The 26,424-nt window shown below is 37.8% G+C and overlaps 1 protein-coding gene and 1 long non-coding RNA gene across 14 annotated transcripts in view; one reads left to right on the top strand and one right to left on the bottom strand.

The window, feature by feature from the left end:
* The window catches only part of ADGRB3 (adhesion G protein-coupled receptor B3), a 446,577-nt gene that overhangs the window by 323,220 nt on the left and 96,933 nt on the right, over positions 1–26,424 (top strand). The gene's annotated exons all lie outside the window — the stretch shown is intronic.
* LOC139598711 (uncharacterized) lies at positions 1,270–25,256 on the bottom strand. Its single transcript, XR_011681991.1, has 4 exons — positions 25,027–25,256; positions 16,542–16,679; positions 14,559–14,718; positions 1,270–6,951 (listed from the first exon to the last, which is right to left on the bottom strand). It is a non-coding gene; the product is annotated as an uncharacterized lncRNA (long non-coding RNA).

The following is a 26,424-nucleotide window of genomic DNA, read 5'->3' as shown; positions in this document are numbered from 1 at the left end:
AATATCTACTTATGTCAAAGATAGCTATTAAAGGTTGGAGGCTAACTAGAAAAAATTCTGCTTAGATTCTCAAGGAACTGCTGGTGGCTGTAATGATGAAAGCTTGGTAATGTATTGTGATCTGAAGCCAAACTAATCCTAAAAGAACAAGGGCCTATCCAAAGGCAAATAGAACAACTATCAGTTCAAGAGAATTAGTAGGAAAAAACAAGATTCTCAAATAAATGATCTAATTATAAGAGAAAAGTTAAAATTAATTTTAGGGTCCTTTACAAATTTTTAAAGTGACTAACATGAGTATGAATAAGTTTTCCTGAAGCAAAGTTATAATATTAACAGATCACATAGAATCATAGAATCATTTAATTGCAAAAGACCTCTAATATCATTGGGTCCAATCATTAATGTACCAGTGGCAAATCCAACACTAAACCAATGTCCCTAAGTGCCACATCTATACATCTTTAAATATGTCAGGGATACTGACTTAACCACTTCCCTTGCTAGCCCATGCCAATGCCTGGCAATCCTCTCTGTGAAGAAATTTTTTTCTAATGTCCAATCTAAACCTCTCCTTATGCAATTTGAGCCCATTTCCTCTGGCCCTGTCACTTGTTACTTGGGGAAAGAGATGGGATCTCACCACACTATTTAAACAATACATTTTAAGACAATACATCACTGCACTGAGAGTTTAAAACAATACATCACTGCACTGCCCTTCTTTTCCTGGTGCTAACAATGGCAATGGGTTCAGGATCTCATAAGGAAGATTCTCTGGAGAATCTAGGAGAGTTTAGAACAATACATCACTGCACTGCCCTTCTTTTCCTGGTGCTAACAATGGCAATGGGTTCAGGATCTCATAAGGAAGATTCTCTGGGTCAAATCCACAGCTATAGTGTGATCCTTAAGTGCAAGACTTTGGGTTAAAGCCAGCAGATAGAGTGATGTGGTTACTAACTGAAGCTAGACTCTCCAGAAAAGAGAAGAGGAACAAAGAAAGTCCTTTCAGGCAGTTGTAGAGAACAATAAGGACAGTTACTCCCTAGTCCTGCTGGACTCATGATTTTTGATCTACCAGATTGATAACTGTTTCTCTGAGAAGGTTTGACAGTGAATATTTCCTTAGGTTTGAAACACTGTTTAGTTTAACCATCAGCTTGAGTACAAGGTATAAGGGAAATCATGAAGAGTAATTAGGACATGATCACCTGCTATTTTGAAGAAAAAAAGTACCAAATCCTAGCCAGAAAAATGGAGAGCATCTGAGAGCAAGTTACTTTATTACTAAGAAAATCAAAGCAATTTGTCACAGGTGCTAGAAAGCACTCCCAGGTTACCTTCAAGTTTTACAACAGTAGCAGAGGAATCAATCAATCCATGTTAGTGTATGTACAAAAGTGAAAGTATTTTCCCATGCTATAATTAGTATAATGCCTGATAAATATCCAGTGGTTACACATTGATAATAGATAACAAAGGGCTGATTATTGAACCCTGGGAATGCCTCAAGTTTGACTCCACATGGATGATTAAAAGTTGTGTGTAGGGTGTTAAATCCATTAGAAGCATTCAAGTGTGATACAAGTAATTACCAGACATGTTTCAGGAGTAGAACACAAAATTTCACAGTGTGTAATATCAAATATTGCAGTAAACTTACAGAGAAAGGAAAAAAAAGGAAAACCCTTGGCACAGTTTGTCAGCAGACCATTTTTCATTTTTTATCTGCTAGGAGGAACTTCAAGGCAGACTTGAAATATTCTTCACCAGCTTTGGTCCAATTGAGCAAAACCAGAACAAGTGCCTCATGCATGAGAATTTAGGCAAAAGTTAGAGAAATTGAAATTGATTTGTCAAACAAACAAGCAAAAAAAAAACCACACAAAAAATTCCTACACCAAACCCAAAAACAACAGGAGGAAACAAAACAAAAAGCCAGGACCAAACCTGAATCAACAGAGAAGGGGGAAAACTGTCATCTCATAATGTGATTGGTAATAGGCAGTGCAGGGTCAGAGAGATGACTACATCAGACAGTATGGAATACTGAAGAAGGGTACCTGGAATATTTTTCTTCTCAGTATTGGGTACATAAGTAGAAATAGACATGGAGAATCAGACATCTCAATGAAGCTTAATTCAATACTTTACAGTTGTAGATGACATTACATGTTTATGGACAATTGTCTAGGTGCTTTCATCAAGGAGGATCAATGAGGCACTCATCTATTATATTATAGATTTTTATGATGGCCTTTTATATGATGAACTCTGTGATGGCCTTTAAGAGTATTTGCTTTTGAAGCTATAATTCTATCCTCATTTTCCTTCTGAATGCCTGGAGCTTCCTTCTCAAAGAAAAGTTTCAACCACAATCACATTTACTGTTGTTGAAGTTGAATAATTCTGGAAAAAAATAGCTTAATAGGAGTAGAGGGATGAAATTACATAAATTCTGTTTCTGTAGCCAAATTGATTTCCAAGAAAACATATTGAAGGGAAAATTCTGGATTCTGGGCACGTTTGCATTGTGTTTACATCCTGGGTATCTTCTGTATCCACAATTCTGACTTAGCCCTGAAAGCAGGCCACAGTCCAAGACTGTGTCACATTTCAAGAATGGGACATACCTGCGTTTCTACAGACAGTCGTAATCTACTTTAGTTACTGGTTCCATAATTCTTGTGTTCTGTCTGTGGTTCATTTCAGCCTAAAATGTGCCTGGAGCTCTGCTTGCAGCCTGGTGCTGCAAGGCTCACCATCCTGGAGGGTGAGATACAGGTAACTCAGTCCCCTCACAGAGCAAAAATATGAGAAATTTCTCTCCCCTTCATAATACACATAGATGTTTTTAAACTTTTTTTTTACCCTTGTACTAATGCCAGTGCAAATATTTCAGGGCACATCCCTCACACACAACAAAATTATGACTTTCTGTGCCTGATTTTCCCCCTGTGCTGAGGACATCAGCACAAAATAGATACACAGTGCCTACCCAGTAGTCCTGGATCATCCAGGGCCCATCCAAACCTAAAAACCTTAGGTCTGTCACAGCAAACTGAGGTTGCTAGGCATTCTCCAATCATTCTCAAATGGCTAAGTCAGAGATGTCTAGTATCTACACACTGCATTCCAACATGTTTTAGAAGGGAGAAAAGAGAAATTTTCCAATGTTCATCTCACCTCCATTAAGAAAGAGCTTCCTTTCTATTAATGCTGAAGCTATCTTGGTATTCATTGTATATAGGATCATGATAGAGCTCTGTGTTTATGGACCTGCCTTAAACCAGAGTTCAGGATAGATACGTAGAATATGAATGATAGAGAAAATTTTTCTTAAATGAAGGAAAATAAACCTTACTAGTACAAATAAACTTTTTCTATTATGCTAGGGTCAGCTTACAGGATAAGATGCATTGGGAATTATCATAGTGCTGTTAGCATGCAAACCTGTAAGGATTTTTTTTTTGTTAAATAGCCTTGGGTGACAGCACCCTATCCTGCTGCCTGGCCAAGATTTCAAAGAAAGTATGGAAGAATCAAACAGAACTCGAATGTTTCCTGTGATATAGGGAAAAAAAAAAGCTGTGATTAGTGTAATTAATTAATGGACATTTGTAATCCATTCTTGCAATACCATAGGAAAAGACATCTCAAGGTCCTTCCCTGTTCAATGTATTGTATTAATTTGCATAACACTGCTCATTGTGCTGGATAATACAGTTTTTCCTAAAGCTGGTTAATAAGGATCCCAGCCTCTCAAGAAAGGTGATGAAGCTTTTTTATTGCCCTCAATGGATTAAGACAAAAAATGAGAAAAAATTCTTATTCTTATTATTCATGTCCCTTGTTTACATGTACTTGGATTATGGTACAGCACGTTGACCTCAGAGAACATCAGGAGTGGGTCCTGATGGAAGGTGGAGCTGACAGCAAAACCACTGATGAGAGGTGCAGGTTCAGCCATAGCCCACTGATCACCAGACAGCTTGCAGTGATGTGACAGGTCTGAGAACAAGCTGGGAAGTCAAGTCAGCAAGGCAAGGTCAGGACTGGCATGGTGCAAGGCCAAGAACATCATAACAACAGCACAGCACAGACATGAACCATGAGCAGGGGCCTGGGTTTCAGCACAGCCCCTGGGACAATGGGTGAAGTGTGTCCTGGGAGGTCCTGCTTTTCACACCTTCTGTCTTATGGCAGAGGTGTTTTTGCAGCAGTCAAAAAGACATGCAGTTCTGGCAGAACAGAAGTGACCTTGAGCACAGGAAACCAAGCCTCTGGAAAGTGTTGGGAGGAAAAAGGTCACAGAGGAGGTTTGTAGAAAAACACAGTTATAAATTCAGCAGAATAATCAAAGCCTGTTGGCAAAATTAGGGCTCTGACACCTGTTAAGAAAATAGAGCTTTTATAAAAGTGCCCTTTCTAATTGCCAGTCACTTTAGCTTTGATTTTTTAATTGTTTATATGTAATATACTACAATATTAGCATATATCTTCTTTGGTCCACAAAGTTTCTATTGAACTCAACAGGAATTGCTTGCAGAGGTCAGTAATTGAAAAAAAAAAGTTTTTTAGAATTATAAAATGTGCAATATAGAGCCTTATCTACCTTCCCGGAGGTGATATGTCTTGTCAACTCTAAATAACTTCACAGAGAACATTGTACCTCACAGGAGGTCATTGTCTAAGAAAATCAGGCTTTTGGTCACTGACCTGCTTCATGATTCAGTTTCACAGATTGAGTTTCTCTTTGTGTCAGAAAGAACTTTGTAATACTGTTTGATATTAGTCCATTTTACAAATCTCATTGTTTTTCAATATGATGAATACAATGCTTAACAAGGGAACTTTTCCACAGAAAATCAATTTTCTGCAATATTATTTTGTTCCTGTATAGAACAATAAAAACCTGAAAAAATGCTTCTTATTATCATTGAATTGACTATGGTATGCTTTATAGCTAGGATTTCTCAGTGTGCCAACTAATTAGCTTCACAAATTACTAAAAAATTCAACTGTTTCCAATTGATTGTTAAGAATGTATAAAATAGTTTCTGCGTCATCTAAAAATGAAATATGACCTTTTAAATGTTTAAACTTTACCTCCCTTTTTTGTGAGTCATGATACTCAGGTTTATGTTCCATATTATATTCCTGTTGAAGCAGCATTCACACACTTAAGATAAGCCCAATGCTTAAAAACACGTTCAATTTGATTGTAAAGTATGTATTCAGATTATAATAAGTGTTTCATATAAGCACAGAGATTAAGTCTCTTAACTGGCAAATGGGGAGCCTGTCCACCCCAGAGATTAGGGTATTTCACTTTTTCTGTTCTGAGCCAGAATACCACAGTAATTTCAATTCCTAAATGAGGCAGTTTAAATACACCCCTGAGTCAATTACACAAAGCCAACACTTCAAAGTCAGGGCAAGTGGCTGTAGAAATGTTTCCTTCCTCCTCTCCCCAGCACACACACACACAGAAGCCCGTATATGACCTTGAACACACACAAACCTGCTCCAAAGCCATCAAAGCCAGCTGAAACTCTTCTGCTTACTTCAGCTGGTTTTGGATCTTACATTTGCATTTGTAAAACAGCTCAGCTCAGTTCTGAAATCTAATAGGTCACATCTGTGCAAATTCTGAGACAAGCATACAACAATGAAAAAAAGAAGTCTTGCAGCTTTCTAAGCCATGAGGATAGACTGCCAAGTTTTACCTTGTCCAGTTCCCAAGTTTATGCTCAAATGTACCTGCTACAGCACAGTCCTATTACAGTCATTGGTAGTGGAAGGCACTTCAGTCCTATTACAGTCATTGGTAGTGGAAGGCACTTCAGCACTTTCAGGACTGCAGCTCCCTTTAGAAGAAATCACTGGCTCGTAGCACATATTGAAGGCAGTTGCTCAAGAAATCATTTACCTTTGCCTCTGACCCATTCCGAGTTGAATGTCTTGTAGGCTTCAAAACTTGAGATGATGTCAATTCCACAGCTCCCCAAGACAGTATGATCAAGGCTTCGTTGTGTCTACAGCTAAGAAGTTTTCCTTAGGAACTCCTACTTCAGTCTGAGCACCTTTTTCCAATCTCTGGCAGAAAAGAGCAGGAAAGTACTTTCTCTTCCTGGCAACCTCTTATACATGAGAAAACTGTTGTCATGTTTCCTCTCAGGTTTTCTTTTTTCTCAATTGAATATCCCAGTTGTTACAGTTTTTCTCATAGTCATGTTTTCTGGATCTTTTATTGTCTTTGTTGCTCTCTTCTGTGCTCTCTCCAATTTTTTTGCCTTTTCATCAAGCATTGTGTCTTGAACGTTGCCCTGATGCTTGGTTTCAGTAGAGGATTAAACTATCAAAATATTCTCTATACATATATATGTTTCTACTTTCATTGGATTTGCAAAGGAAGGGGAATATTTCATGTCTCACATTTCTTGGGACACTAAGCAGAATAGAAGATAGTAAGATCAAACATCAGATCACAAATTTTGTCAACAATATATAGCCAAATGCCAGCTATAGATGTAGGTCTACTTGGGCATCATAAGATTCCAGTAATCCAGTTCATGCTGCTGTTGCTGGTCTTTCAAGAGTTAATTTCTTCTGCATATCCTCCAGATATTTTGCATATTCCTATCTGTTGGGTTTTGCACATCTTTCAGTCAGATGAGTTTGAAATCTGTGTAATTAGCTATTTTTCATGTTAGTCTTGAATTAAAATACCTACTACCTTGTGACACAGAAGAGAAGGTGGGAAGAAATAGATCTTTTCTTAGCTCTAAGTTTTTAAGATATGTTACAGGAAATGAATGCAAAAATGATGTGGCTTTCATATGTTGCAGAGTTGACTCATAAGCTGAAGAAAATTGGCAAACAATATTTTAGTGACCTGTTAATCTAATGAGATTCCAAAGAGGAACTGCAGAGATGAAAGATTATCTGGAAAGAGAAGCAATTGTGGTTGATAGTGAATACAAAATGAAATACAGTATGTTGCTGTACTTCATAGCTTGAGTCATAAATATATACACATTCTGTTTGTGTGTGCATGAGCTTTCCACACAATTCCCTTGGGAGTTAGTGAAGAATTTGCTTTTCCAAAATAAAGCTTTGGTATTTTTATATACTGTCTTTTCTTTCATGAAGCAACCTCCTTTCATTTACCCAAAAGAAAAAACAAACAGTTAAAATGATTATTCTAGCTCTCTGTGTATAAGGCATGGTGTGAATTTGTGAAAGGACCCAAAGGTAAAAGAAAACATGTTGGAGTCACACAATAGCTGGAGGCCTCTTCCTTTCATTAATATGATGACTTGTCACAGAAAGCAGTGCTTACATTACATGCATTTATGGCTATGTTTGATAAGTTGCCTCACAGACACAGAAGCAACATATCCAGAAAGACCTTCACAAAACCTTAATGTGACCTTTTCAGGTTCTGGCAGCAATTTCACAGGAAATCTCTGAACATGAGTACAGACAAAGAAACAGACTGTGTGCTGACTACACTGGGACATACTCACATAAATTCTTATATAAATTCTGTGAAACAATACACAGAATTAGCAAACAAACAGGTTACTGCTGCCATTTGCATTTCAGATTTCAAAAACACCATTTCATTGTATACATGGTAGCATTAGAACCAGATTATTCATGGACTTAAATATGTAAAGATAGGACTATCCACATGTATAACATTGCATTGACAACTCTGTGAATGCTTAGAATCTCAGTTATATGAACAGTGATGTTTCCTGTATATCTAGGTTTCCCTTCTCAATTCAAAGGAACAAAAATACTATGTAAGCAATTTAATTTCAAGAGAAAAACAAGATTTAATGGCAGACTATTTTTGAAGCATTCGTGAAATCTAATGTTGAAGCTTGTTTTTTAGTCTTTACATTTTTGTCTAAAGTAATTTTTATAAAGTTGATTAAAAGACTACATCAATTGATTTTTAAATCAGAAATTAAGTGTTTTGAGAAAAATACTGTTCTCACAAACACCTGTTTTCCATGATTTGATGGAACATTCATTCATATAATTTTTCTATTTTTTCTAATTAACTTCTAATGCTATTACAAACATAAATTAATATTAACCAATAATTTAATTGGTATTCATTTGTCAAAAACTCTTAAATATTTATTCCTCATATCCAAGACCATTTTCCCTCATGTTCTTATCCCATTCTTCACTTTTGCAATCACCTTTCATATACACCACATTTACTACAGGCTTGAGCAAAACTTATATTAACATCATGCAGGTAGTGCTGGATTGGTCCTTCATCTTGAAGCAGTTCACATACATCACTGTTAAATGAGGATAAGATATTTGAAAACGTGTTAATTTGCTGGGGGAGGTACATAAACATGCTGAACACAGAAATCACAAAGATGTTTTAGGAAAGTTTACAGAACTTTTAATTAAAGTGCCATCTGCTATGTACAGACATAAGAGAATTTCTTGGACAGAATATGCACAGAGGCATTATGCAACAAGCTCTGCTTCTTCCTGACACCCGTCACAAGTAGTGCAGTGTTTCTTTTCCTCAGAGCTGCTCCAGGCCATGCTCTTTCTTGAGTTCCATTGCCCTCCTTGTATCCCTAGCTGTACTCTGTCAATAAGGCCTCCCTTTCCTGCCACAGTTCTCACTTAACACTATGAGTAGCACAAGGGCAGCTGCATCAATAATACTTTTCCTTCAGATGTAAGCATTCATTTTTTTAATAGGTACCTCCATGGAACTGTCTCTACTCAAACCATTTCATGTCAGCAGTGAAACTTTACATGAGTTTCACATGATTTCACTCATGGAAAAACAACAGTATCCAGGTAGAAAGTAGAGCAGCATGGTCTCTCTTCCCATCTACTGACATCTGCTAGGACTTGTACCAGCATTTCTCCCAGTAAATGTACATTTCCTGATGACATTGAACAGTAATGACTGACAATTAAGTGAGACAATGTTAACATGAACTTTGATTAACAAAGAAACATTTTTTGCAACTACTAGAAAATATTAATTGCCTATTGATATTGCCAATAAATAAATAAGGTAGGGTGTCTTTTCCTGGATGTTCAGCACAAGTCGTACTGACAATCTTGTATAGGTACTCTGGACTTCAAGGGACTTAGGAACTGAAGCATTTGAGAAACATCAAGACAAATAATTCTATATCATGGAAATGACAAGGTTGGAATGTATTATCAGTCATTTTTCTTTTAAAAATTGGTGAGGAGGGGCTGATAGGGGCTGATGAGGTAGAAGAATTGCATTACATGTACAGAGGGGCCTTTAAAGCATGTTTTGATAGAGGCGTGTTTCAATGATTTTCATTATTATTTGCAATCAATTTGGAATTGATTGCTAATTCTGCAAATTGTTGCAAAAAGCTATTAAATTAACATAAATCTGTTTACAGTATTTGCTCGACTCTGGGTTTAATCGTGAAACATAATTTATATTATTAATAGAAATTATAGTAATACTATAAAGGTCATTTATTTGAATGTACATTTTTTTAAAGGTCATCAGGATTAAAGTTCAAGAATTATCTGCTCTGATTATCAAGTACAGCAGCATAGTATCTTGCTGTCTAGAATATGTGACTACTGATCCTTACTTTTGAATTTTAATTCATTGATGTTTTGTGATTCTAAGATGGAAATACCTGTGATTTCACATGGAACTTGAGCATATTAATACCTTTGACTATATGAGGAAATCTGCTGAAATCACTGGCATATGAAGTTATAGACATATTTAAATGTTATGCTGATCCATGGTCTCAGAGAAGTAATGGATTACGGCATTTTTGAATTTGATTTCCTATACTAAAAATCTGAATTTTACTCACAGAAAGTTATTCCAGAGTTAAAATTAATGAAATGAAAAACAGCAAAGACTTTGAAGACAGTAATTTCAGTTAAAGTGGAATTAATTCTGTTTAAAATCCATTCATTTTGATTTTTTTTATAGTCAACTGATTTAAAAACTGGAAATTTGTGAAACATAGAAAAATGGAACTGTCAAATATTTGACATTTTAAAGTGATTGAATTAATATTTTTCTGAAGAATTTTTTTTAAATCTCATCAAAGTAGTAGTACTAGTATTCTTATAATTCTTCCACAGAAATCTACAGGAAATTACAGTTTGCATTGTACTACGTATTAGGATTAATTAAGATACCATTGAAAATGAAGGATGGTTTAATTCAACTAATGTTGCAATCATTTTAATTAGTTTTAACATTAGATGGCCTGAAAGATAAAAAGATATTAGACATTAAAACACAAGAAAAGTTATAGCTGAGGTCATTGTGTCTGTATTTCTGACCTTGAGTGAGTGTTTCATTCCTCTATTTTTCCAGAAGTGCTAGCATGTTTGCATATTTGTTTCTAGCATATAACCTTTAGAATGAGTTACTCTTTAAAGCATTTTCTAGTGCTATTTTCATACGCACCCGCTGTAAAACTAGATATTTTACTCATCGAAAGCATAGGGCAAGAAAGAGCAATAAAAATTTTCTGAGGTAAGTTAAAAGTGGTTTTCTGTTCCTATAAAAGAACTCCTCTGTACATTTTCTTTAAAATGTCATGACTTCAAAGCTTGATAGCTGACAGGACTGAAGGGTTAGAAGAAAGGTCTGTGAGTCCAATTGCAAAGCTGAGGATTTTTCCCTTTACAAGTTATTGCCTCTAGCCCTGCAGGACTAGTAGGTATTGGACTTAAAAGCAGTGACATTTTTAAATACAGAGTAGATGCTACTGGCTTGGGATTAAAACTTGACCATTCTAAGGGTCAGGAGGTATAATTTTATAGAGAAAAAGGCAATGCTGTGAAGAAAAGTAGCAAATATTTTTGTAAGTTCTTAACAGTTAAGCTCGTGCACAGAATAAAAAGTGTGAAGCCATCGATAGTGTAAATCTAAAAGTAGACCTTATGAAATATACTGAAATCAGACAAGATACAATAACAAATATCCCTACTGGAGCATCTGTTAATTAATTCTTATATTCTTAAGTAATTCTTAATAATTCTATTAAGATATTTATTTGTATATGTATATATATATATATATATATATATAAAAACACACACAAATACATATCTTAATAGAATAATACATTTCAGGATGTGAATGTACTTGTAAAATCCCAAGTCTACACTATAAATTTAAGTACATAAGATATTCTCTCTCATATGAGATAAAACATTAATTCAAAGTAATAAAGATTAAATTCTGTTCAGTGTCCACTTATGTGGTGCCAAGAAATTAAATTTGTAAGTTTAGGATGTCATAGCACCTCACTTTATATTGAGATACAGCTAAGATACTGCTGTCTCAGCACTATGTTTTGGGTTTAATATGCCTATAGAATCATAGAATTAGTAAGGTTGGAAAAGACCTCTAAAATCATCAGGTTCAATTATCAAGCCATCACTGCCAAGTCCACCACTATACCATGTCCCTAAATGCCACATCTACAAGTCTTTTAAGTAACTCCAGGAAGGGTGAGTCCACCACTTCATTGGGCATCCTATTGCATTGCTTGACTAGCCTAATCTTTCCTAATGTCAAATCTGAACCTCCCCTCGTGCAACTTCACACCCTTTCCTCTCATCCTCTCACTTGTTACTGGGGAAAAGAAACTGACTCCTGCTTTACTACATCCTTTTTCAGGGGGTTGTAGAGACCAGCTCCTTTTTCCAGTCTAAACAACCACAGCTTCCTCAACCACTCCTCACAACACTTGTGCTCCAGACTCTTTACCAGCCTTGTTGCCCTTCTCTGGACTCACTCCATCACCTCAATGTCCTTCTGCTAGTGAGGGGCCCAGAACTGGATGCAGGATTTGATGTCTGGCCTCACTAGTGCCAAGCACAGAGGGACAATCACTTCTCTGGCCCTGCTGGCCACACAATTGCTCATATAGGCCAGGATGCCATTGGCCTTCTTGGCCATCTAGACACTCTGCTGGCTCCTGTTCAGCTGCTGTCAAGCAGCAGCCCCAGATCCCTTTCTGCTAAGCAGCTTTCCAGACACTCTACCCCAAGCTAGTAGCACTGCTTTGTTGTAACTGAAGTGCAGGACTTGGAACTTTGCCTTGTTGAACCTCATGCTGTCATTCTCAGCCCATCGATTCAGTCTGTCAAGATCTCTCTGTACAGCCTTCCCACCCTCCAGCAGATCAACACTCCCACCCAAATTAGTGTCATCTGTGAGCTAATTGAGTTCAATTCCCTCATCCAGAACATTGATAAAGACTTTAAATAGGATCAGCCCCAATACTGAGAACTGAGAAACTCCACTAGTGACCATCTGCAAACAGGGTTTGACTCCATTGACCGCCACTCTCTGGGCCCACCCATTCAGTTTTTATGTAACGAGAAGTCCATATATCCAAGCCATAAGTAGTTAATTTCTTGAAGCCAATCCTGTGGGAGACATTGCCAAAGGCTTTACTAATGTCTGGGAAAACTGCATCTGTAGCCTTTCCCTTATCCACTAGGCAGGTCACAGGTTGGCTAGGCAGGACCTGATTTTTCTAAACCCACGATGGCTGGGCCTCATCCCCTGGTTGCCCTGTACCTGCTGTGTGATGGCCCTCAGGATGATCAGCTCCATGACCTTTCCCAGCATCAAGGCCAGGCTAACAGGCCTGTGGATCTCTGTACCCTCCTTCTGGTCTACCTTGTAGCTGGAAGTCACATTTGCCAACTTCCAGTCAGTTGACACTGCCCTGGTTAGCCAGGAGTGCTGGTAAATAATTGGTGATAAAATATTGGTATAAATTGGTGATAAATATATTGGTGATAAATATATTAGTGAACACTTTCAGTGCTCCCTCAGTTCCCTTTAGTAGATTCTGTCTGTTGCTGATGTGTTTTTTAGTTGTCTTTTACAACATTAGCCAGATTAAGTTCTACTTGGGCTTTGCCCCTTCTAATTTTCTCCTTGTATAACCTTCTGGCATCCTTGTAGTCTTCCTGAGTTGCCCACCCCTTCTTTCAAAGGCAATATACCCCTTCTTTTAGCCTGAGTTTCAGCCAAAGCTCTCTGTTCAAACAGAGCAGTCTTTTCCTCCAGTTTGTCTTTTGGCATATGGTAATGGCCTGCTCCTTCATCTTTAAGATTTCCTTCTTGAGGAATGTCTGGTCTTCCTGGACTCCTTTTCCTTTCAGGACTTCAGTGACACTTCCAAGCTAGATGAACCATTGTCCTTGCTGTTGTTCAGGTCTACTTACAGAGCCTCACACTATTAGGCCAGGGCACCTGAAAAGTCAGAGAAAATGTGCCTGCTGTTCCAGACATTAAGTGTGTTCTGCCAGGACAAAAGTGGACAGGGAATCCTCCATATTGTGCATTCTCTCTGCCTGTCAGGCCTGTCACAGGGAAAGCAGAGTGAAATTCCAGTGGTGTCTCTCTCTCTTTCATGCTCTGTCAAAGGAGCATGAAAGTAACCAAAGGAGTTCCTCTACCTGGGTGCCCCTCCCCAGGGTGGGCTCACTCCTCCCTTCTGCAGAGCACACCCTGCAGCTGACTTCTGAGTGTCAGCATGTTCCCTGGAGCACTGTGGGCAGCTGCATCAGTCATGCTGGGTGCAGAGCTTAGAGAGGCTGTAGCTTTCTGCTGGTGGATGCCACTGCTTCCTGGTTGAGCTTGCAGGGTTTTTGTGCTCTTCCTGCATACCCTGCACCAATTGCCATGCCATGCCCTGACTGGTAGTGCTCCCTGAGGGATTCTTTTTTTATTGGGGGGCTTGTTCACTGTTGCTTCTGGCCCTGCCCAGGTCTTGTCAGCCACTACCACACAAGCTGCAGCCTTCTGTCAGCTCTCTTAGCTTCCCTGATATTGCCCTGGTTTGGGAAACCCCATTTTACACTGTGCCAGAGAGCACCACTGCCATTTGTGCCAGCAGTGGATATGCTCCCCTCAACTACATACATGCAATGTGAAACAAGCAGCAAACTGAAATACAATTCATTTGAAAGCAAATCATTTAAATCAGGAATAATAATTTAAGCATAAACTGGGCTGAACAGGCAAAAGATTAGTCTGGCCCCAGCATCCTGCCTGCTACAGAGCCTAGAAGAATACTTAATGGCAAGGTAACAAATGCCTAGAAGAGTACTTAATAGCAAGGTTCTTATTTAGTAGCTATTCCCTCGGTATGCATCCTAAATTCCGACACATTTGGGATGTACAGTCAGGTTTTTTATCTTTGTGTGCTGTAGCCTTATAAGATTTTTTTTGTTTGTGAGTTTATCTAATTGCTCTTTCAGTCCACATAATCTTCTGTCATTTATAAGCTCCTGTGGTGACAGCTTCCATCATTTAACTATGCCCTGTGAGAAAAAAAATTGCCTCCTATTGTTTGTTTTAAATACACAACCTAATAACTTCATTTAATGCCTTTAGATCATGTATTACAAGGAATAACAGTAATTTCTGGTTCACTTTTACCATGGCACTCTTACAAATATTATCAGAGCTCCCTCAACCACCTCCTACCCAGACTGGAGGGACTTACCTTATAGAAGCTGTCCCATGTTCTCCAGAGATCCCTCTAGTTCCACTAGATCTGTTAGAGTTAGGAAGAGATCAGAACTGCATACTGCATTCAAAATGTGGGCATACCGCAGACTTTTTTAGAGTGGCGTAGTCATTTTTTTGCTATTTCCAAACCCCTGCTGAAAATGAATATAACTGAAGAACACATCATGCACTTGACATGCTCCAGCATCTTTGAATTAAAATATACACATGAGTTTTCTCCAATGCATAGTCAATAGAAAGATGTTTGCTTATATGTAATTTTCGATATCATTTAGCTGTCTGAGAGATCAAAATATAGTGCCAGGTTCTAATGTGAGTTATACTGAGGATATTCCATTGAAGTTGACAGGTCCAATCAATATACAGCATGCACAGAGATGAGATGGATTCATGACATTTCCTGAATACTACATGCACAGACAATAATTGCAACTGCTCTCATTATGTAATTTCTAGGAGATATATTCTAGCTAATCCGTTTCATGTACTATGTAGTCTGTGTGTAATTCAGATCAAGTAGTGTAATCCAAATTAATTGTATTCTTTTTTATTGCACTTTTAAAACATCAAGTAGTGTGAGAACATAACAGAATGTAAATTACTTCAAAATGCAAAAAGGCTCTCTAGCAGTTTCTCTTTACAATATTATGTCTGACTGAAGGGAGAGGCATTTCAGATTTGGAGTTTCCAGCTAAAGCATGCCACATCTGTGACATACCACAGACAGACAGACGTGATGAGATATGCCTTTCATGCCAATGAGAACAAAAAGCTGCAACATTAACTGAATAATTTTATTGTATATGTTTTATATACATGTATTTTCAATATCCTAAGTGATACAGTTTGATAAATATCAAAAGTGCTGCAAGCATCTCTACCTCTGTGAAAGTGGAAGGAAATAGGTATAGCACTGTATTTGGTTGTATTTATTTTTAAGGTAGAAGAAATTTACCTTCAGATTTTGGTTTTGGCCTTCAGTCCTAGAGCTGATCTCCGCCTTATGTTGAGATTTAATATGACACTGTCTGTTTCAAGGCTTTCTGTTGAAAGCTACGTAATCATTAGTGCACTAACACTGATTATTGTAGGACACTTTTTCAGTTCTTTTCTATTATATCTGAAGGCTGAAGCCTATACCAGCTTTGTCAGTGGATAGAAGATAACCTCATTGTTACGACTCTTGTATCTGTAGATTACTGGTGCTACTTCCCATCAGGAAGACACACACAAACAAAAATTTCTGAGGAGATGAAAGTGGATAGGCTAGTAATCTTTACTCATTTGTTCAGGCACTTTCTTGGCACCTACTTAAGGCACATACTCCCCAACACCTCCTCTCTTCCCTTTTTTTAGACTGTGAAAAAAAAGCACTTGTCCAATCTCTTAAACAATTTATTCAGTTTTTAATGCCAGCAGTCACATTTGTCTAAACATTCTAGCTGGCATGTGACTAGCTGAAATGGATTTACCAGGCGAGTAAGAGGACTTAAATTCTGTAGTATTCAGCGCAGTAAATTTTTCTGAGACTTCCAGATATATTGTTATTACAAATGCAAATTATCTGTTGCATTGTGAATGCATCAAACATATTGTACATGTGCAGATTAAATTTGAAGCATGTCCACAGAATCCACCTGTGGGCCTTGAGGACCACAGTGGCCTCCTCTGCAACATATGCCCTTTTACTATTGAGTGGCCACAATCCCAAGTACATAAAGCTTGCTGTTCAGACGTGGCACAGTGCAGACCATCACTCTTTCCAGAGCGTCTGTTTTCATGTTTTGTGCAGTGTGATGCACGTATCCTTCTTTCATGCACTCCTAGCCAAAACCTCAGTGAAACACTTAGGATATTATCTCCAGAGATTATCATCATCAGCTGGCTTTTTTTTAGGCAACACTACCATTACACAGGTGTGAAGAGGTATTAAAAACATTGGTTAGCTGTAATTTACCTTTCTGGGCAGTTGGTTTGTACATACAAACACTCAGGAAGATTCAGATGAGCAGTACCTCACATGGCTGGAGTCCAAAGAGGGTACTTTGAGTTTGGAAGCTAAGCAGACACATTAATAAGTCCCAAGGTAATAAACCTGACCAAAAGACAAGAACATCAGTGCTAAGATTAACTTAGAAGAGGCTAAAAAATTCACTAAGGAGGTGTCTCTTGCATTTTCTTTTTCTTTTAACAAGAGAACCTCCATTTCCTAAATCTGCACTTGACTTTGTTTAACGACAAAAACGACATATTACTTTATAGTGATATAGAAGTTAGGTCTGTGAATTAGAGAGTTTTCAATATACATCTTACATGTACCAGCTTAGCAACATCTGGATTATTTACTTTCAGTTTTTAACCAGATCATAGAATCTCTGAAAAAGCTTTGTGTTTAGCTGTGTTGCATTTAATTTGCTCAGAGCTGGGCATATACAAAGTCAGCGCATCTCAACTGCTCACTCAGATTTGTTGCATTGCCCCATTTTAATTGTTTGAGTTATTATATGAGATACAGAGATACCCACTACTCAATCCTTAATGTGCTTTGCCAGACCTCCTCTCCAATCATTGTACAACTCTGGAGAATCTTAAATCCAGAGGATATTTTGTGGTTTATATTCAGCTGTTTTGACCAACAACTCTTTTTTCTAAAATGCTCAGAAGAACCTTAGCATCAACTCTCATCAAGGTACTTAAGCACGTTATCTCTCTGTCAGTCTTGACTGTGGCTTTTATTAACAGTGAATTGGCTGATGCTTAGAACATGGACAGCACATGTATGAAGCCCTGTGCTGTAAGCTTTTTGTCTGGTAGTTCAATGGTTAGAAAGCTCACCCAAGATGGGAGAGACTCAAGGTGGGGGTCTCATCATTGCAAGATTCAAGGCCATTTTGAGAGGAGTGAATCTCTGTGCTGCAAGAATGAAATTTCCATGCTATAAGAATGAAATCGTTAGGCTGCAGGGCATTTTGGAGTAAGGAGGCTTGTTATTCACCAGTAATCCTATTCTTTCCTATTATAACTAAATATTGACTATCTGAAAGGGAAAGAACTGCTCTGTTTTACATTCTGTAATTAAGGTTATGGCAGAAGAGAAAATACCTAACCAAAATGTAAAGCATCAATCCTTACAACCCCTTGTCACTGGCTTATTATGATGTGTCTGATCTCAGTCAAGAGCCAAGAGCAATCTATATGCCTTTTTCCCACTGAGATATTTGTATCAAATGTGTTTTTAATGTGCAGCCTGATAACCAGTAAAAGATTTGGTGCAGATTCAGCCAGGATGCATGCTGACTCACCAAAGAGAGAATAGGGAGATAAGGATTACTCTTATTGAAGCAGCTGTTAATTGGCCAGTCAGGTACAAAAGATAACATCTCATCTAAAAAAGAGACATCTCTAAGAAAAAGAATACTCATTTTAATTAAAAGGGGTGGTCAGATAATCTCCCAAATAAGAAAGAAATCAATGCATTTGAAGAAAAACAGATTAGATCTGTTTAGGCTTCCGGGAAGGACTTACAAAAAAGGATTGGTTATAAAAAGCAAGTGTCTTACACGAGAAAAAGGACATAACCTGAGGCCTAACATATAGAGAAGATAGAACTCTTTGTAAACTGAATTTTTAAGAAATGTTGCAGCCTAACGGCTGGATAAAAGCGGAGACATAATCTCCATGTCAGTAGAGCAAATGTCAGTTTTATTTTATTTCTTTTTTTTTTTTTTTTTTACAAACATTTGTAACTATGTCCTATTTTTTGATTTGTTGTTTGTTATATCTCAATCTGGCTTAAGTTTGTTTTCAAAGTGTAACGAGACAGAAAAAGGTCTTCTTTCTTTAAAATTGTACACTAGGGCAATAATTTATCTCCAATTGCCATAGCCCACAGCATGTTCTTCAAAGAACCCATGGATAACAGTTGTTGGATATGCAGTAGGATTGTGTAAGAGCAGCAGGTGGTATCACAAGATACAGGGGAGGAGATGCTGACAACTATGAGTGTTCTTAGTCATACAGCTAAGATATGAAGGAACAAATATGAAATCTGAGGATCTTCAGAGAACATGGAATACTGAAATTCGAATGCTTAATCTGTAGAGTAACATTGAATGTGGCAGGAACTGGAATGAAGATGCCAAACCCTGTCTTCTTGCACTATGGCTACAAAGTCCATGCTTTGCTTTACCTTCTGGCCCGATGCATAATTCTACTTCAACAAGAAGGTGTGAAAGTACTCTTACTCCAGAATATGCTGTAGTTTGGGGTTAGGTCGTTTCTGCAAGTCCTTATCCTTTCAACACCCCTCAGAAACAGCATGAAATTGAACTCACATATTCTCAGAACCATTGAGCTGCAAGATAAGAGGGAGACTCTCCAGTTAGGTCCGAGGTGAACCTAACTCGAGATTTTGAAAGGTAGTGCGTAAACATCTAGCACCAAAGAAGAGCTCTCTCTCACATGCATCACGACAGCAATGAGCATCATTACAGCGTCTGACCACTTAACATGTTTGCGTCTGCCATTCTTATTATGTGTCTTAACATTTTCCCTACATTATGGTCAGTATCTCTGAAGTCTGATCCAAAGCATTCTTTGAGGAGGTTGGACATGTCATGGTTTTAATTTTGTCTGCACATATAATGTAGGATAGCATAGGATGTTGTGGCAGCAACACTAACAGAAGCCCAATCTCTTATCTTTCCCTCAGTTGTTTCACACCTGTTCCTCTCCCCGCTTGTAGTGCTGGCCTTGAAACTTGAACTAATGATACTGTGCTTTATTGCTTGTCTTTTGGAAGAAACATTAAAAATAGATACCAAGTTTTGACATTCTTAATTTCCAGGATAAACTTCCGAGCCCCTAACCTTTCCCAGCCTCTGGCCATAGGCAGTTTACAAGGTTCCTTTCTGCTAGGAGTCCATGTGAATAATAGTACAGTATGAAAGATTTTTTTGGTTGATCAATTGGAAAGCACCACATGACAATTTTTCCTTGGTTCACCATAAAGCTATATACATATCTGTAGGCTAAACAAAAGAACATGAAAGATTTTACTGATTTTGTAAGGACTGTGTTGCATTAAAAGTGTAGAAACTGGGAGGAAAATAAACCCTTTTACTTTCCAGGTAGTCCTCAGAGATCAAAGGGGTTCAGTACAGCTAGACTTAATTTCTGATTATAACCAATTCAGTTCTCTAAGTCTGATTGAATTCAATGAGATCTCAGATGTACCAGTACTGTGGGTATCGTTCTCAATTGCAGATTTATCAATTTTGTGGTTTACCAGTTCAACACTATAAATCTGGTCCAGGTCAATACGAACTTCCATGAACACAGATTCACAAATAATGTGGTTTACTTGTAAAACACTAAGTCTGATCATGAAGTTTAATAGGAACTTTCATGAACACAGATTCACAAATAGTATGGTTTGTCAATTTGACACAATAAGTCTGTTTTAGTTTGATTAGAACTCTGCTTCACATAGTTTCTAAGAACTCAACAAGATTTCCTAGACAAGATAGGAAGATTCAAGATAACCTGGGAGGGAAGTGGGGCCTCTTGTCTGCACCAGTCATTCTGGGGGTTCATGAGGAACCCCCAGAGGAGGTTCATAGTTCTCAAAAATTCTAAATAGACGCCAACATCCTTGGCCATTGTGTACACAGTACTTCAATTGTACTTTCTCTGAGACCATCTGCAGAGTCAGACAGAGATAAAGCTATGGAAAGTGATTGGTTTCCTTCCAAATTTTTGATGCACCAATACTCATACTCATCTTCTTAGGAGATTTTCTCTATAATTTTGAGAAGGGGAGGAAATGGTCTTGTTCAAATGCAATCCACTGGGCTTATTAGGATGCAGAAATGGAGTGAAGGACTGTTGTTTATCCAATATTGTTTAAAAACATGAATGAATCCCATAACTCAAATAATGATAATTCTGTGCAGTAGCAGTAGTACAGAGGACCACTAATCAAGAACTATGCAGTAGGAGGCAGGAAACTTCTAGTATTTGCTTCATCCTGGTTTTGTAATTTAATTTATTTAAAATTTCTTTTCATTTTACGCATTGATACACTTGCAGTATGCTATTAGAAGGGCAACTATTGATTACAGCACACTTCAAACATACTGTGTGCTAGATCACGCCCTAAACTGAATGGACAGGGAAATATAGGAATTAATAAGATATTACCACAAACATTTATACTCACTTCCATAATTCTCCTTTTGATGAATCATTTATCTATTGCAGCTAAACAGATAACCAAGGCAATTTTTGATCCTTCCCATGGAACTTTCTTTAAGTTGTACATTATTAGAAAGTTAATCTAACAATATATGCTTATAAGTACAGTGTCTCTGTTACAAATCCTACTTTTTACAGTTTAATACCTCTAGTTTAAATCATATTAAAATAAAACTTGGTTTTCAGCCCAGATGCATATTTGTTTTACAAAACAATTATTTATATAGGATTTACTTTTAATATAAAGAGCAGTGAGAAAATTAAATTTTCAAAGATTTCTGTTTTCTTTGACAAAAAAGATGTTCACAAGTATGTCTTTGAGGAAAATTAAACAATTCAATGTCTGAATTAGAAAAGTGGCCTTAGTCTTTGGGAAAATGAACTTCCTATAGTATTCTGGTTGGAAATCCAATTGCAAGATATTCATCTCCCAGTTTGTTTTTCTGACACCAGAGAAATGCAGACATCCTTTTTGGGACTTTTGCAGTATTTTAGACATGTAGTCTTAAGGCAGTTGGTTTTTTCAGTTTTATTTTTTTTCATTTCCACAATTTCATGGTTTTTGGTTGTTTTTTTTTTTTTTTTTTAGTTCTGTGAGGGGAAAGAAAGCCCTAAGTCATAATGACCTAACATTAATCATATTAACAACTTCAGGGTAAACAATACTTTTTAAAATTGCCGTTTTATGGGTGACATTATTAAGGAAAGTATGTTCATATCTACGAATTCTTTGTCTTATTTTTTAATCTTTTTCCTTTATATTATTTTTTACTTTAGGAAAGACTGTGGCAATAAACCAGATGTTGCCATATAGTGCTGGTAGGAATAGGACTGATCACAGAAGAAATTGTGCATGCTAGGAGTTCGGTCATGTCTCAGAGGTAGGAACATGCACAAGTGAAAGGCAACTCCTGCAACTGAGCCTTCTCTATGGCTTCTCTGGGATTTTAGATCCAGGTGTAAAGAAGCAAGCAGGTGTGGGAAGGACTTCATCTTCACTAATGTGCCAGCTTACAACATCTGAACAGGCACAGTGATATTTATAACCTGCTATTCATAAGGGCCACAAGCTTTTTTCTTGACTTTTGCTGGCTAAAAAATTCTGATGTTTGCATTTTCCATGTACTTCTTATCATTATATATCATTCTTTACTGAGAATGAAGTTGGAATACCAAACTCTGTCCCAAAGGAAAAACAGCATCTAGTTGAACAGAAAAATAAAATTATAGAAATGTACACACACAAGAATTAAGAAGAATTAAAATCATTTCAGCAGAAATAATGTTATAATTTTTAAATTCTGTGTAGTTTACTTTCTACAAAGCTGTAATTAAATAAGTAAATAACAGCTTCTTGCTGCTAAGTAATACAACAAAAAGCTTTCTTATCCTAATTTAGCCAGTTACCAATTAGTAAAGAAATTACTAGAGTACACTACTATCGTAGATGTATAGCAAGATATTAACTCTTTGTTTATGATTATCAAAACCAAGGCAACTACTTGGATCACTAGTTGCTAGTCTGGGGAAAAGTGTTTGCTTACGTGTTGTTAGCTACTTTGTCTCACGGAATCTCCATAAAAAAGTTAAAATCTTTCATTTGAAAAATCTTTCTTCAAAATACACTAATAAAGTAGATAGTGTATGGTATGAGGTGAAGTCCTTTATTAAGTGAGTGTGTCTGATAACAAAGTCAAAACTGATTTTTTATATATCAGGAAGTTAAAGTAAACAAACCAATGCAATTAGTAAAATATGTATATTATTAATTGTATAAAAAAATAGTAAGTTGTTAATAACCATGCCATGAGACCAAGGCAAATACTACAAAATAAAGGAAACAGTTTTTAAAATATAAAATGTGGCCTGATTGTCATTGTCAGATAAACAATTGTGTCGTCAGTGAAATTTTTGTTTTAGAAAGATGGTCCTGTCTTAAAACAACATTTCCCTTTTGATATCTGAGATAGTAATATCGTTTTTTTTCAGTACTGAGCATAGTTATGCAATATTGTGTAATACATTATGTGAGTAAAACTCACTTTTTTTTCCTTCCATATAATACACCTTTAAAATAATTTTCTGTATAGGATTTGGCCATCGTTTTTGTTGCAGAGAACCAGGAAGCTCTCCTTAAACTCTGAAAAGGTACTGAAAAGACACTCCCATATTCCACTAGCTGCAAGACTCCTTGGAGAAGGGCACACTTACAGATAAGCATTGGAGCTGAGGGTGTTCTTGGTCAATATGCCATATTAGCCATAAATCCTTAGGCTCAAATTACATCCTATTTAGAATTTTTCCCCCTATTTCCCTGATTCCTCTGCTTTTTTTCCCTGCCTCAACTGCAGGATGACACAAGATCTGCAATGGTGAATCTATGCTTCTTGGGAATTCCTTTGCTTCTATCATGGGACTGCTGCCAGGTTGATTAAATCATCTGTAACTCAGTAGAGGAGTACAAAAATTGCCAATAATGGGCATGAACCTACATCTATATTTGCTAGATATTTTCAATTCAATAATTTCCCTAGATAAAAATAGAACATGTGTTAATAGTACCTGTCACTCCTTTATAGCTTTCTGCATAACAAGAAAGATCCACAGGAATAATAGGTGCCCTTTTGCATATTCATATGATAACCCTAAATGTTAGACACATACTCAAAGAAAATCACACTGAAAAGGAATGGAGCTTCTAAGTGTGAGATAGATTCTGGTTAGATCAGAAGAGTTGCATTACAAGAGGGACAGATCATAGATGGAGTGCTTCATAAAAAGTGTTGCATTGAGATGTACTGAATGCAATATATCCATTTTTATTCCGTATTTCCATTCTTTATTTACTTATACCTAAAACCAAATCATTACTTTATGTCAACAAGTCAAAATTACCAGCATCTCTGAGGGAATTAGTAATCATGCTTTTGCTGTTCTGCTGGCGTAAGCCTCATGCAACAAATTGCAGTTATGCTTTTCTTCTGGTCCTTCTCACTGCTCAGTCTCTTTCATGGACTTAGTGTAACATTCTGTGCAGCTTCTATTAGCTGTAATTTCAACAGACTACAAATATATTTATTAATGAGGCTTTTTTTTTCTTTTTAGCTGCACTGATTAGAAGAGAGGAAAGGAACTTATTTAATGAATTTTGATCTGCAACATATAAAAACATAATGCTGTTCAGCAAGAAATTGAAGTGTATCACTGAAAAACATGAACAATAAAATGCAAAAAGTGTCCATATTAGACTGACTTGGCTCCTGACATGATATCTTATTTGGGAGTCCAATTAGACTGCTTTGTTCATTTCAGACTGCTTTTGGAAATTCTACAAAATTTTCAGTAGTATTGAAAATTTTTGCAAAATATATATTGAATTGTGGTTCAGTTACTCTATGACTGGAAATTTCTATTTGTGCAAGTGTCTTGAAGAACTGAATGAACCAGTGTAAATCTGCTGGTCTGCCCATGATTTATAGTACTTTAAATATAATTATGATTTTAACAGATGCTTTGTTTTAAATGAAACTGGTGTCTGTGATTTTATAATTTGAACTTCTTTAACTCTTGTGCATTGGACACCATCTGCAAGGATTTAGTGCTAACTGGATGTATTGTGCATCCAATGCTTTTCAGCATAGGGTGAATTCAATTTATTAAATCTTATTCTCAGGATAAATAATACTACCCTTTTGTTTTTAAATATGTCAATTTCTCTTAAGCTATCAATCCTTAGTATTTAATCAGAAAAGATAAATGCATCTCATTTGGCCTTAACTGTGTGCCACAATAAGAGAGGAGACAAGAAAGCTAATAAAATAAATTGTTTAAGTTATCCAGAAGATAGTGCTTTTGAGTTTAAAATATGTAACTCTATTTTTCAAAGTGGATGTTGATTTAGGCTGTGGCTCTCTGAAAAACACAATTTGCAAGGGAAAGCTAATAAACTGCTTTAGTGGCTTGAAGAATTGGTGATTTTCTCTCAATTGTTTCCCTCAGTCACTGCTTGTTTTGTTTATTACAGGATTCTGTTTCGAAGACAATAGTGTGTAAGGGTTACATCTGGTGTGTTCAAAAACTAGTGGCACAAAATGCTGAGATGGCCTGGGGTGAACTGCACTCTGAGAGCAGGCTTTGGGATAACAAATTGCCTTTGCATGAGGGCCCTGGCATATAGAATGACTTACAGAGGTGTGTTGTCAAGGCAGAAGAGGTGAAACAAGGGTGGTCACGGGGACTGGAAATTTTTATTCTCCCTCCTGCTTTCTTCGACCTTCATTTTTCTTTTTTTTTTTAAGTCATTTAGTGACCTGAGGTGAAATGGACAGGAATTGACAGCACGCATGCTGTTGCTGGCAGCAGAGTCACTGCAGTTGCTCCTTGGACATGAAAGAAGGGGAAAAAAGATGAAAGAAACCCAGTTGTTCTCTAAATATAACACATGTAAAGATAATATGTTTGCTTCAGTTGAAACCAACCCCTTTTTCCTGTAGAAAATATTTCCCCCTCCCCACCGCAGTTCAGGAAAGAGGAGAGATGATTTTCTGTCTCTCCCTCTCCTTCTCCTTGCTTGCACAAAGAAAACGTGGGTTGATACCATTTTTATTGTTCTGCTGGGGTGGGTTTCAGACCTCACATTAGCATATTGAATGTCTAATTGAATTCGGGGGCTGTGTTAATCATCGTGTTTTGTTTAGGGGTGGTTGGTGAAAGGTGCCACCGACTGAGTGCTTTGGCTTGGGGTTAGCTTGGTGCTGCCACCCCAAGAAAAAGACTCGAGAAGGGGGAGGGAGCCGGGGAAAGGCGAGTTGGCTGAGTGATGTCTGGAGGGCGAACTCGTGTGTCTCTTTGGTGATGTGTGCTGCTGTACTGAAATCCACCCCTCTGCTGGAGCTAAGGCAAGAGTTGGAGGCATCTGATGCTGCCGTTTCCAGGGTGAAATTTCTAAGGCTGCTAGCTAAAAACAACAACCAAAAAAAAAAAAAAATCCCAAATCCTCAGCAAAAATAGCAGTCAGAACAGAAGATCCGGCATCTCCCGGTCCAACTGGCATAACCCAGGCAGACGTTTGAGAACCACATGCTTTTAACCTAGCCACACACACGAGGGGGGGGGGGTGGGGTGGGGGGGGCGGGGAGTGGAGAAAGAAAGGAACCAAAAAAGACACCGCAACTACAGAACATCACATTTCTCACAAAAGGCCAGAAACAGAGCCGGTAGGAAAAGGAGAAAAAAAAAAAAAAAAGAGAGAGAGAGAGAGGGAGAGAGAGAGAGAAACAAAGCCTCCCCCTCTTCCCCCGATGAGTTTTTCGCAGTGCTCTGGTGAGGCTCGGAGGTGGCTGGCAGCGCAGGGGGCGGCTGCTGCCGCGGCTGGCGGGGCTCCGCGCAGCAGCGGCCGGGCGCTCAGCACCGCCGCCCGGACAGCTCCGCGCCCGCGCCCGCCCTGCCCCACAACAAGTCCCCGCCGCCGGCCGCCAACTCCGCGGCGCGCTCCTCGCCGTCCCGCTGCTTTGTCTCCTCGCGGAACCGGCCGACAGGCGTAATTACCCCCGTTTCCCCCACCCCCTCCTCTCTCTCTCCTTTGC

The sequence above is a fragment of the Agelaius tricolor genome, unplaced genomic scaffold, assembly GCF_023055355.1.
Source record: "Agelaius tricolor isolate 1412-34295 unplaced genomic scaffold, bAgeTri1.0.p SCAF_1, whole genome shotgun sequence".
NCBI classification, from domain to species: domain Eukaryota; kingdom Metazoa; phylum Chordata; class Aves; order Passeriformes; family Icteridae; genus Agelaius; species Agelaius tricolor.
Note: the sequence above shows the minus strand (reverse complement) of the source record. Positions and strands in the feature narration are given on the sequence as shown.